This window comes from Dromaius novaehollandiae, chromosome 1 (assembly GCF_036370855.1).
Source record: "Dromaius novaehollandiae isolate bDroNov1 chromosome 1, bDroNov1.hap1, whole genome shotgun sequence".
NCBI lineage: Eukaryota > Metazoa > Chordata > Aves > Casuariiformes > Dromaiidae > Dromaius > Dromaius novaehollandiae.
This window is the reverse complement of record NC_088098.1, coordinates 123,424,890-123,437,771: the sequence shown is the minus strand read 5'-3', so window position 1 is coordinate 123,437,771 and position 12,882 is coordinate 123,424,890.

Sequence of the window (12,882 nt, the reverse complement as noted above, 5' to 3'; positions counted from 1 at the left end):
TTGTGGTATTCTATTGTATTTTCACTTATTTTGTAATACAGATTCACTGGTAAATTTTTGAAGCGCTAGGTTTATTTAGGACAACTTTATAATATGTCATTGTAACAGTTTGCAGTTTTAATTATGGTATTTATTTTAATTTGCTCCTTTCTTATCAGCTCCTTGAAAATGCATTAAATCTAAATTTCAAAATTGATAGTTTTCTTATCCATCAGAGTTGACTGATGCATAAGGTTCTGCATCACACAAACAATTTCTCATAATTTCTCATTAGTGGGGTATGTTAGTGATTGCATTGTTAAATTTTTTGTAATCAATGTGAAGTGTTAAAGGCACAAAGCATGCTAATAGTATATTTTGAACAAAAAGTAAGAATTGCCTCTTACATTTGTAGCTCCAAATGAAAGGTGTTTAATGAAGAATCGGTACAGCTTGTCTAATGCTGTTACAAAAGTTTAACCATAGTTACAAATGACTTTCTTGCTAGTTTTTACAGCAGTTGGACAAAAGGGTATAGAGATTAAAAAAAAAATGACAAGCACTCTTGCCAGCAAAATTATAAACTAGCAGTTAGGAAGCCAGTATTTGCAATTCTGTAAAGATGCAAGTCTCAGCTCTTGATAACAAACTCTACAAATCATAGTTTTTTTACTTATGTATTTTATGCAGTCATAAATATTGTAATCTTGACAAACCATGCTGCAACTGAAAAGCTACTCCTTTACGGTAGTCTTAAACCCAAATAAAAGCAAGATAACTTACCTCAACTAATGGTAAACAAAAAGTCCTCATTTCTCATTGCTATTAAAAAAAATACTTCTAACTAGGGAAAGAGCTACTGTATGTTAATGAGAAGGGCTTTGTACCTTTCCTCCCCTTTGGAAAAGAGGGTATGCCGTTACCAAGGAAAACCATACTTCACTGCGAAGAAGCAGGCCCAATTAGTAGAGCATCAGACAGTATTGCTCACTCTGCATGAAGTTTTGTCATGGATTTGAATTGCTACAGGGCTTTAATATTTTGCAGTTTTAATACTTCTTAATTACACTATGCTCCTAAAATATGGACAGTTTTGATCTATAAGCTGCTATGATTTAGAATGCTTTTGTTTCATTTTTATTAAAAAAGCACAAGTTAATATTTTATCAATTGTAGTTATTATGAAGTGCTTATGCTGCTTAAGTTATGAAGCATCTGGTTTAAGTGAAGCATCTGTAATCTCTGGATATTTCCAAGTGTTAACAAGGGAGGGGGGATTTCCAAGCTATATGGAGGGGACTAAATCAATCTCCAGTGAACCTCTGTCTTGTGGCCCTTCAGCTCCGCAGCTGAACCATACTGCAAGTGAATCTGATCAGGGTATTTGCTTATGGCTACAAATTATTGTAGCAAGCAAATTAAGTATCACTGCATAAAAGGGTGAAAATGGCCAAAGTGGCATTTGTTGAAAGTGTTTTGAGGTCTAAGACTAATAGAAGAAAAGGTGTTATTTAGACTTGAGATACATTAAGACAATGAGATAAAAATGGGTATAAAGAACAGTAGCAAAATGTTGTATTAATGATGAGAGAGAGTTAGAAATAAATAGCAATATTTGTTACTGAACTGTTGATCTGAGAACTGTCCTGGAGGAAAACTGGAGGAGCTTGACAAATAAAGGATCCCATATGTGGGGAGAAGGATTAGTCACAAGTTTTTGAGCTTAAATTAAGTTCTTCCATAAACTTACTATATTCAACAAAGCATTTAAATTTTAAGCTTTTCTTCGGATACATAACTTGGGAGCACTATCTCCTTCCTTTTTTGGAGAAGTGAAGTTTACCAGTGCTTACATTTCAGAAGTACTGATGTTGGTAGTTCTGTAAGTAAGAAGTAGCTAGAGACAGGGTTGGTGACAAGACTTCTCAAAAGTTCCTGAATTATACAGCAAATAACTCAGTGATCCTAAAGACAGTTTCCTGAATTTGCACCTTACTAGTTAGAAGAAGGACTTTGAAAATAGTATTAAAATGCTGTTGCCCTGTTGAAATTAGTATAGCATGCTTCAATTCAGCATAGTATAGCCTAGATTCTTGAAACAAATAGATAATTCACAGTTGGTGAGATTCTGTGAGGAAAAGATGAAATAGAAATATTGATTAGCAGGTGCAGGTATTTGGCTGGGATAATGGGGAAGAGGGTGTTCATCCTTCATTGCTGCCCAGCCCCTGGAAAGGGGCTCAAGTAAAAACTTTATTTGGCATGCGGACTAGCAAGAGGGCTTTTAAGTCTGAGCTCATCTAGGGCAGAGCCATTTTGTCTGAATCTGTAGCAGAGTCATGACCCAACAAGTCAACAGCTGAGATGGTGCCAACAGCTATGTCTGTTATGGAGTAGGGAGGCCTCCCTCTCCATGGTGGTTTTAGCCAGTGTGGGAACCAGGCAAAGGAAGGATTCCCTTTGGGAAGATGAATAAGTGGTAGTATGGAAACAAGGGGAAGCATTTCTTAAAAAAAAAAAAAAAAAAAAAATGGGGGGAGAGGGACAACCTATATCGCTGGAAGTGTCACAGAGTGGGGAAAAAGCTGATGACAATAATGGTTTACCTTGATCTGGGGTCAAAGCCAAGCAGTAGTAACTGCTTTGATTGTGACACTGCTGACAGTGGAGGAAGGAGGGATGCAGGTGATGCCCAGCCAAGAGGACTAAGGCTTTGCTCTGGCTTCAGTAATGTGTTGGCTGTGGCCGTGCTGGGACAGGCTGACACAAGTGGTGGGGAACACCAGAGCCAAGTCCCCTGAGCCTGTATCGGCTATGGTAGGGGCTAGAGCTGACATGGTGTTGGGGATCCCATGCGTATCACAGGTGATGGGCAGCTTTTGCATAGCAGCTGGAGACCTTGGGACATGCTTCCAGGTGGTCCTTGTGGATGTGCTGCCTGCAGCCTGCTGCAGAAGCCCTGGGCTACTCCCATCAGCTTCGCAGAGCCTCCTGCTGTCTGTGAGCAGCTCAGTGCAGGGCTGCTCCTTGCAGGGCCGTACAGAGGAAGGCACAGGATACCTGGGAAGTGGCTGCTAGCAAGGCAGTGATGCAGGCACAAGCCCCAGTGGGCCCCAGGGCTGCCTCATTCCAGGCAAGTAACACCTTTCTCCCAAAAGGAGGAAATAGAGCATCTTTGGTAATTGGGGAAAGGGTTGAGGGGGGCAGATCTTCCTTTTGTCAGTGACCAGAGCTACACAAAGCTAAAGAGATGAGGCAAATGGGGAGAACAGCCTCCACGTGGTGCTGGGGGCTGAGCAGACACTGGGAGGTTAAATGCAGGCAGCACAGCCTTGTACCATTGATTGCACCTGTATAAGGAACACAGGGAATGGGACGGAACTGAGGCTGACAGGAGCTTTGACCTGGGTTTGGCAGTTCCCCTAGAGGAACTTAGGTGGGTTTGAGCAACCTGTTTGTGGAAAGAGTGGTGCTTGTTCCCTTCCCAGGAGGCTGGGGTCTGCTGCAGCTTACAGCTAGAGTGGTAGTGATAGATGTGGGGATTTGTTACTAGGAGACTGCCCATTGAAAGTTTCAAACAAGCAGGTGTGGGGTGAGGTGCATGTATCTCTATTTACCTTGGGAGGCTGTAAAAACATACTGGAGGGATGGACAAAGGGAAAAAGCACACAGGGAGGGCTCAGCTTTCAGCTTCACTATTTGCATAAGCAGTGTCAGCATTCTACACACAACTGCCAGTCTGCTATGGCCATGGACATTGTTTAATGCATTAAACTACTATAGATGCTGCATCAGCCTGGGGAATGGCAGGGTACTCAGTTGTAAGCAGCAATTAGGATGTGTGTGTGGAGAGTGGAGTCAGAAACTTAAAACCAGTGAAAGAGGTGGAAAGGGCAGCATAACAGACACCTGAGTGCAGTGGCACAAGGTGTGTCTGGTGACCTGGGGCACACAGGCTCCAGGGCCCAGGGCTGGTATTAGGCTGTCACTTAGAAGACTTCGGCCTTCTGGACACAAGAAAAACGAAGCAGAGCAAAGAATATTTCCGGCCCCTTCCTCATCCATGCCTTGTAGTGCTGAACTAGTGGGAGACCGAGTAGTCCTTTGAGGAAACAGGACCTACCCTGTGGCGGTGGCCAGGCATGTCTGGCTGCTTTGGTTTCTTTGGCTGCTGCTGGAGTTTTAATCTGTTCAGTGTCAAGTTATGGAAAGATTTTTTGTTTGGTTGCTTTTTTTAAAGCACCTCCTTGCCAGTAGGCTGTCCCACAGGCTGGTGGACATTCCCACCAGCAGCTTGAAGGACTCTTCCAGAGCTTGGAGAAGGTGATGGTGCAGACAGTGGGTGCCATACAGGAGTGTGGTCATTTTGCTCACCACCTGTCCCAGACAGCTTTCACAGTGGTGCAGAAATTGCCTATTTATTAAAAAAAAATAGACTAGATCTTGGATAGGAGTGAATTTTGGCTAGCAGAGGATAAATGAAATACCAGGACTGGCCTCACTTGGCATGTGAAAAAAGTTGTGAAGAACAACCTGCAGGCAGTCACAGTTGCCACAGTTCTTTTGTATTTTTTGATGTGGGGGTGAGGAGGTTTTTTTTTCTTTTTTCTTTCTTTCTTTCTTTTTTTTTTTTTTTTTCTTTTAAGAGCAGTAGCATTGGGCAGGGTGTTCAGTGCAACATGAGAAGCAGCATCTGCTGCGGTTCAGTTCCAGTAGTCCAAGGCCAAATGTAAGGGCAAACGTCATCTTAGCTGCAGATCTGAACCTGCATTCCAGGCGCTCAGAAACTCTTGGCAGGCCTGGGGCAGACTCAGGGCTCTATGTTTAGGTGCAGGACCTGGTCTCGCTCATGAGCTGCCAATGTTATCCGTGCTGTCCTGGATTAAATGCTAATGATTTGGGGATGTATTCATTTCAAACAGGGCAGCTCTGCCAGCTCCTGTGTTGGGTGTTGGGAGGAAGAAGAGCTGAGGGAGAACTGGGTCCGCTGGGCAACAGAGAGCAGTTTATTCAGGATCTGTGTTCTGCCCTGGTTATAAGTAAAGCTGCAGCCTGCCATTTAAATCCTACTTCAGCATCTTTCAGCTTTCACCTGTGTGCCCAAGCCGGGAATTCTGCAGTGTTATGTCTGAGATACAGCAGAAAATATTTCTCCTGAAAAACAAAAAGTGAAAAGAACAGGAAAAAAATCAATTGCTTTATGAGATGTGGCTCAGAAATGTAAGTATATGATTTTTAAAAGGAAGGAAAACAAGAAGGAAAGGAACAAAGTCTAGCAGGGAAGAAGTGTGGGCAGGCAAAAAATGATTTGAATAAACCTTCCGTGAACATCCCTCAGCTGTGGTAAAGAGGTAAATAATATGTGTTACGTAGTTCTTGATATCTTTGAAGAGTCACATCTTGAACAAGAACACAGAAAAAAGACAAGGTGGTAGGAGTTTTCCAGCACAGAACAAAATGAATTGGCAATTTCCGTAAGTACAACTTCAGTTCTTAATTTTTGAAGTAAGTGCAAAGTGCTGCTTACAGAGACTGATGGAGTCTTTAGCAATTATTGCTGTGTTATGAAGGATAATGCTGTCTATTGCTTATTTGCACAGTTGTTAGATTGGAGAATATAAGGGAGTCTATGGATGAAACCCTGCATATTTGAATAGGTATTTGACTGCTCTGCGCTTGCTGGGAGCTGGCTGTTTGGGTGCTGTGTGGTTTCTCTGTTCTTCAGTGCCCCAGGCCTCTGGTCCCTGATGGGAAGCAGCAGGATCAGCTCCCCAAACACAGGGCAGGAGCCTGAGGGCCTGCCAGCATAACTCACAGCATCGTTGCCTTTAGTCTGGAGCTGCAAGATGTTTTGAGAGCAATGCTGGACAACAGTGAGCTGTGTATGGACGCAGAGACTGCAAACTGCATTAGAAAAGTTGATTTGGCCTTCAGCACAGAAATGTTTCCAGCCCCCGTGCTAAAGCTAACACCAGTCTCCTCCTCACCACCTCCTATTTCTTGCAATTGGGATAATGGCACAGAGGCTCCAGCTCAGTCACTGGCTGCTACGGGGGGGCAGGGGAGAGGCTTGGGATCTCGCTGGCTGGTGCCACATGGCTGGGCTGCATTGCCTGGGCTGCTCTTCACACCTGGTCCAAGGCTGCTACGAGGTAGATGGGGAGCTCGGAGGTCTGCAAGGGAAAAAATTGAGTTTTGTTGAGAAAGGATCTTGGGAAGGGAGAAGAAGGTTAATGCTGACAGTTTTTGGCACCTAGACAGAGGAGGATAAGGAGGAGGATATTTTTGCTTCACCATTTCTGTTCCTCCTTGCCAATTACTTGAACAGCGTTCCTGCCTTCAGAGCAAACACCCCAGGGAGCTCGTGTGCTAGGCGGATGGCTGATACAGGATAGTGGCAGATATATGAGTTAAGAAAGTGGGTTTTCTTTGTCTGGGGTGAAGGGAAGTGTATTTTTGATTTTCCAGAAGCTGGATGGTGTGTGTGCTTTCAAATGCTTGGAAACACAACAGCAAATCTTACATAAAGGGGGAGAGCTGCTCAGGGGGAGAGCTGCTCAGTGCTCTGTTTCTTTTTTTTTGCACCTACTTCCTAGTCTAGTTCCTTTCGCAAGCTATTGATCTGTCATAGAAGAAATCCTCTGTCTATCCGCTGGCAAATCTCTTTCCTTCTCAAATGCCTTCTGTGCTTTATACGCTCATTTTGGTGCATTTTAGTGGTTGTACTCATCTTTCCTTCTCAAAATACACATCACCTTCTCTTAACCTTCATCTCAATGTTTTTTCCTTTCCATCACTGCCAACCATCCTTCACGTAGTCTTTCTACGCATGGACACACATCTTGCATCGCAGCCACGCTCATCACCTTCTCCCAGTGTATTTAATGTCCAAAAGGGAGGAAGAATTTGGGTCTGAGGAGCAGGTCAGCATCAGGAGAAACTTCCAGGCCAGAAAGTGCAATAGAGACTAGAACAATACTGCACATAAATCTGTGCCCATCACTAACAACAGCGAATCCACTGGGACATGAGAAAAATAGTGTGAGGCATTTACTTGTCCTCTCACAAGGTGGCTGAATTAGCTGGACTGTCTGATAATGCACAAGTGTCTCAAGTTTTAAAAACTACAGAGGCTTAAGATCCCTCCCATTGTCCTCCACCTTAGTGTCCATTATTGAAATGATCCTGAGCTGCTGCCCTATGTCTGGGCTTTTGTTCAGATGATTTCACCTGACAAGTCTTCAGGGTGGGAAATGCCTGAACGTATTTTTGTGAAGTGTAGTGTCAATTTAATGATGTGCAGTTGATGTTTCATGGTGGACTCTGAACTCAGCAGGCAGAGAGCATCTGCTCTGCCTCCAGGGGACTTAACAAAGGGCAGTGGGGCAGGTACTTTGCTGGAGAGGATATTATTTTACTATGGCCTTTTCACCTTGGTTCTCCACAGCGGTTATCCAGGTAGCAGAGGAGGGAAATTGTGGCTCAATAAATAGGAAATGGACAGAAAGAGTTGAGCTTCATTTGTAATTTAGTAGTAAATCCAACTTCACAGTTTCTACCTCCTGTCATTTATTTGTTGTATCTGTTTGGTTGGCAAATTCACCAAAGCAAAGTTTATCTCATTTATCTCATCACAGCACCAAGCACTACAAGCTCCTTTCCATTGTTCAAGGAGGTGGTATACCAGTGTCATAAAAGAAATCGCTGAGCAGAAAGTACATGAGGAGGCTGGTCAGAGAGGACAGATAAGCCACAGAGAGTGACAGGTTAAGAAAGAACGAGAGAAGGAAACACGCAGACAATGGGAAATGTTAAAGAGAAAACAGAGATTTTTTTTAAAAACATTTTCAATGGAAGAGTTTAACAAAGAATAAAAAAGAAAGATGAGGCAATGATCATACCAATTCCTTTTAAAGTAATAAAATAAAGAAGATGTTACAAAAGCTATATTTATAGCCATAAAAAAAAGTCTATGGACTGTTCTCCTGAGAATTCTCCCTGGTGGCTGTGCTTCCCAGCACTGACAGGCAGCCACAGCCTGGGGGCTGCGGGGGTACCTTGGCCTTTTGACAACCAGCCAAGTGTTTTGCCTCTACCTGGATGTGGTCTGGCCACATGGAGTGCTCGTGCATGTTCATTTAAATAAATGAGAATTGGAGGGCTTGGTGGTGTGGGGGATAATGAACTTCCTTAATTCTCCTCTTTGCTACCCCTTCTTGGCTCCTCTGGCATGCACCTAGAGGAATTTTGCCCTCTGGCACCTCTCCAGCTGAAGTGCCTTCTAAGAAATAGTTTTCCTTTCCTCTTTCAAGTTGCTGAAATAGCCTGAGTTTGGGCAATCCCACCTGCAGGGTCCCTCCTCAGCCAAGCCCCTCAGTGAAAGCTGCAGCTCTGGGGCGCTCTCATGGGGTGGGATGGGATAGAGCTGGGTGGGTGGGTGCCTGTTCACCTGCCCTGGGCAGGTGGCACTGGGGAGATCCCCTGCAAGCAAGCAGGGGAAAAGTTACACTTCGTCTCCAGTGCTGGAATGTTTCTTCCTCCTTGGCTGCTCTTGCCTGGGGAGAGCCAGGGCAGAGCCACCGGGCACTCACCGAAGTCCTGCTCCGTTTCAGTTCAGAAAACACAAAGATCTGCATTTCTGAAATGAGTAATCTTGTCCATTAATGGGGAGGTTGGGGTCTCTAGGGTTTTTCTGGAGAAATGACTCAATCTCAGCAAGCACAAGGGGGCAAGGAAGGTTAAAAGAAAAAGCTGCCTTAGAGCCACAAAGTCATTTTGGGAAATGCACCAGGAAAGCACAATTACGGTAGTTAATTTTTAAAAAAAATCCAAGAAGAACAGGAAGAAATCTGAGAAGGGGCAGGTTTCTGAGCTACCAGGTTTCACCTGGGAGGAAAGCAAGTTCTTTGAGTCTGAGCATAGGGTTTCTAAACCTTAAACAGCAAACAAACATCAGACTAACTCCCTTGGGCCATTTTGAATCTATTGGAGAGAGAAACTTGTATCAATCCATGTGTAACCACTGAAAGCTGTTTCGGATGTTGAAATAGAAGGTCTCTTGAGGGTACCTGCCCTCTAAAATTAAACCAGATTCATTTTTGCCTGACTACTTGCTTTTGATTATGATGAAGATATGTCCTGAATGAAAATTTCCAGACATGCTAAGTGGCTAGGCAAGCAAACTAACATTTTAATAGATCTGGGATCTCAAAGCTCCCATGTGCTGTTACCCAGCTCTGTCTTCCTCCCACTGAAGTCAAGGTGGTGTCTCTGGATCAGGACAAGCTTATTTCCTTCAAAAAATTTTTTTTCCTCTGTAAGGAGGTATCAGTGGAAAACTAGGGTGTTTCCTTGAGAAAACAATGAGTCATTAGTAGCTATGTTGCAATTGCTTTGTTCATAAATATTGTTAAATACTCCACATCATTAATTCTATGGACATCACAAAGGGAAAGACTGCTTTTCTGTTGAGAAAGATGCTTCTTTCACTTATTGAACTGGGATGCACAGCCACCAGCTGGGACTTCGCCTGGGGAGCCCCAGCATGTATTCTCAGGTGATTCTGTGATCTTCTGAATTTATTTGGACTGACCTAATGGCCAGGTCACTGGTGTCCAGTGGTGGCCATTAAGCATGCTTAGGGAAGAATACAAGCAGCAAGATTAACGGGGATCCTTCTGTTATATTTTACTAGCTTCCTACAGCCAATGACTTAGATTTCCTGACATGGGGGTTGCCCTTAGACCAGGTGTTTAAAACCTGCCAGTTGATGTCTCTTCCATAGCTATGTCTGACCCTTACCTGAAAAGCTTGTTTTCTTGTTTACCTTTGCCATTCTTCTCATCATCTCAGCTTTCTGCTCCATCCATCCTTAGTCGTCTCTCCCCAGGCCCATGACTCCTTACCAGGCTGGTATCTCCTCACACAGAAATTGTGCCTCATGTTTGATCATTCTGATTATCACATCTCCTTCTCCTGAGCAACTCAATTTCTTTTAGCCTCCCTTTGCAGGCTGTGCTCCCTAGAGCCCCTGCCTGTCCTGCTCTGCTCCTGGTTTGCTCTGCATGATAAACATGTGCCTTGAACAGCAGATCATACCCAGCCCATAAGTCCTCCGCACTGGCAGTGAACCATGGATAACCAAGTACAGTTCCTCACTTGCACCCTTTTGGTAATGTTTTCATCAGAACCATGCCTCACCAACTTTATTAAAAAACAGCATCAAAGCCTTAGCAGAGGCAAGATGTATGACATCAGCTACCCCCACTTCCCCCCATTTACAGGCTTTGTACCTTGGCAAATGTGGAAATTAGGTAGGTTTCATCTGATTTTTCTTTTTTTAATCAAATTCACGTAGGTTACTCTTCCTATCTCTTCTAGGCACTGCCTGTGAAAATTGTTGCAAACTATCCATTTCACTTTCTTCAGTGGCCTTCTCTTCCTCAAATTTCCTTGCACCAAGATTGTTTGCTGGCCATACCAACCTTTTTGGCAGGCTTTCTGCTTCCAATATGTTTGGGAAAGGTTTTGTTATTAGTCTGCATGCTGTTAGCAAGTAGTTCCTCGGAATACTTTTCTGGGGCTGCCTTATTGTAGTCTTAAATCTAATTTGTCTAATTTCTGCATTCAATTTCTACTTTTTGAAGGGTGCCTGTTTGCTTTGAATAGCTCCTTTTTGCTGTTGTTTAGTCACCTGGGGTATGTGTGTGTTTACCTTTTTATTTATTGCCGGTACACATTTACTCTGAGCTTCTAATGTGGTGTCTTTAGACATTAGATTCCACTGCTGCAAGGCTCTTCAAGGAAATCTTGGACAGATATCACAGCATGCAAGGCTTTCCTGTTGGGTTCCACATAGGGCTTAAAAAATTAATTTAAATGATGAAGCAGTTCACAGCTGTCCTTGCAAACCCAGCTTTGGCAAACCTCCCTCTGATGAGTTCACTTGCTGCCATGAAGCATCCCTCCATCCTTGTCCAGCAGCAGGAGGAGATTTAGGGAACTGGAGCTAGGGCCCAGTGCACCCAGAAGAAGCTGGCTGGTATGTCCCAGCAGTAGGGCCACAAATGGGTTTGCTGTTTTCCTGTCAGCTGTCCTGGAGGGTGCACAAAAACAGAGGGAAGTCAGGGGCTTTCCCACAGCCAGAGGTCTGTGTCTGCACTGGGCAGAAGAGGGACTTCTCAGGCACAGCTTTCCCAGTAGCTCTTAATTTTTGCCTTTGTAGCACTGAGAGTCCTCTGTTGCTGCTCATGAGTTAAATCTGGGTTTCTGTCAATTTACAAACAATCCATCTGGCAAAATCCCATGAATGCAGACATCCCTGGAGGTGATGGTCTTTCTAAGATTCTTGTCCATTTGGAGAAGTCCTCATTGTTTCTGCAGCACTTTGGCTCTCTGTACTTCCTCCCAAGTACTGGACATGCCAGTGCTGAGGGAGTAATTTTGTTAGTTTAGTTTGCTAGTTTGTTTAGTTTTGTTAGACCAATTTTTAAGGGGTGTGCATGTGTATAAATAAATATATACACATATATATTCGGTAGAATCTGAAGGTCAGATTTGTGTTTGTGTCTTCCATTCAAAAAATAATCTTCTCTGCTTTCCTGCCCTTGTAAATTTATACTGCTGAATATACAATACCTCAGTCAGGCAAAAGATATATTTTCAGAATGTTTTACTTGGTTTACTTGACTGCTACCTAGGGGAGTGCACCTGTAAAGTTCAGTATTACTTCACAGGCTCTTCCCTACTCTCCCTACAAAGGTACATTCATTTTCATTAGAGAAAATATTTGACTGATTGATAATTCTTGGATGATACTACTGTATCACCCAAGAAAACAATTGAACAGCTGAACACTCCTAAGTCTTTCTCAAAGCACTTTGACAAAAGAAGCAGATAGATAGTTATTTGTTGAATTTCCTAGGCATTTTGCTCACAGAATTCAAAAGAACTGCTTCTTATACAGTTATTTTCTTTCAGCCACTCTTGTATATGTAAAACCCCCGATTAGCATTTGTCATCAAATAATGTAGCCGTTAGATGGAAAGTCCTTGAATACCAGGCATCACCACTTGGCTTTCTCACCAAAATACTGGTATGATCCTTTGCCATTTGCAAGGTTTAATCCTGCACAGCCCTGATTTGGCAGAGGGATCCTGTGGGGTCCCCCAGCCTCCCCTTTGCTGCAATGTTTAGTAAAAGCACAGGAGTGGTAATGCCATGAGCGAAAACTTGAAAGACTAAATAATTAGTTTCCTGCAATTTGGACAATTGTCTCCATCGTTTGCCCACCTGCTGGAAGATTTTCCATTCTGAAACACCAGCAGTGACTCAGCTTACTATATTAAAAGGACTGTGACTCCTTTCAGGGACTTCTGAAATGTTACTAACAGTTAAAAGTGCTCTGACTAGATAAATGCATATTTAATCCCCACACTTTTACCCAGTAGCATAATTTTTTCAGTCTTTTTCCTCCTGTCCTTTGGCAGTACCTGAATTGTACACAAATCCCTGCTTTGTTTTGCTAGTAGAAATTATGTCAGACATTTAAGGGCACTTTCTTTTCTCTGTCTCCAGCTTGAGGCAGTCGGAAAAAAAATGAGTAAATGTTTACCACTGCGACAGTGTGCTCCAGCCAGAGCTGAGTGAAAACCCAAAGGTGAACTTCTTTCATGCTCTTTGTATACTGAGAATACAAACAGATGGAGGTCTTTTCAACCCTGTGAAAAGTCTCTGATTATTCCTAGTGGCTTGATTATTTTTTTCAGAGGAAAAAAAAATAGCATTATTTTAAGACATCACTGGAGAAATGAATTTGACAAGCCTTTATCCAACCAAATATTTAAATTCTGAAAGGAAAAAAAATCTAGCATGACTGACAAGGTCCTTTTAAAACACATAATA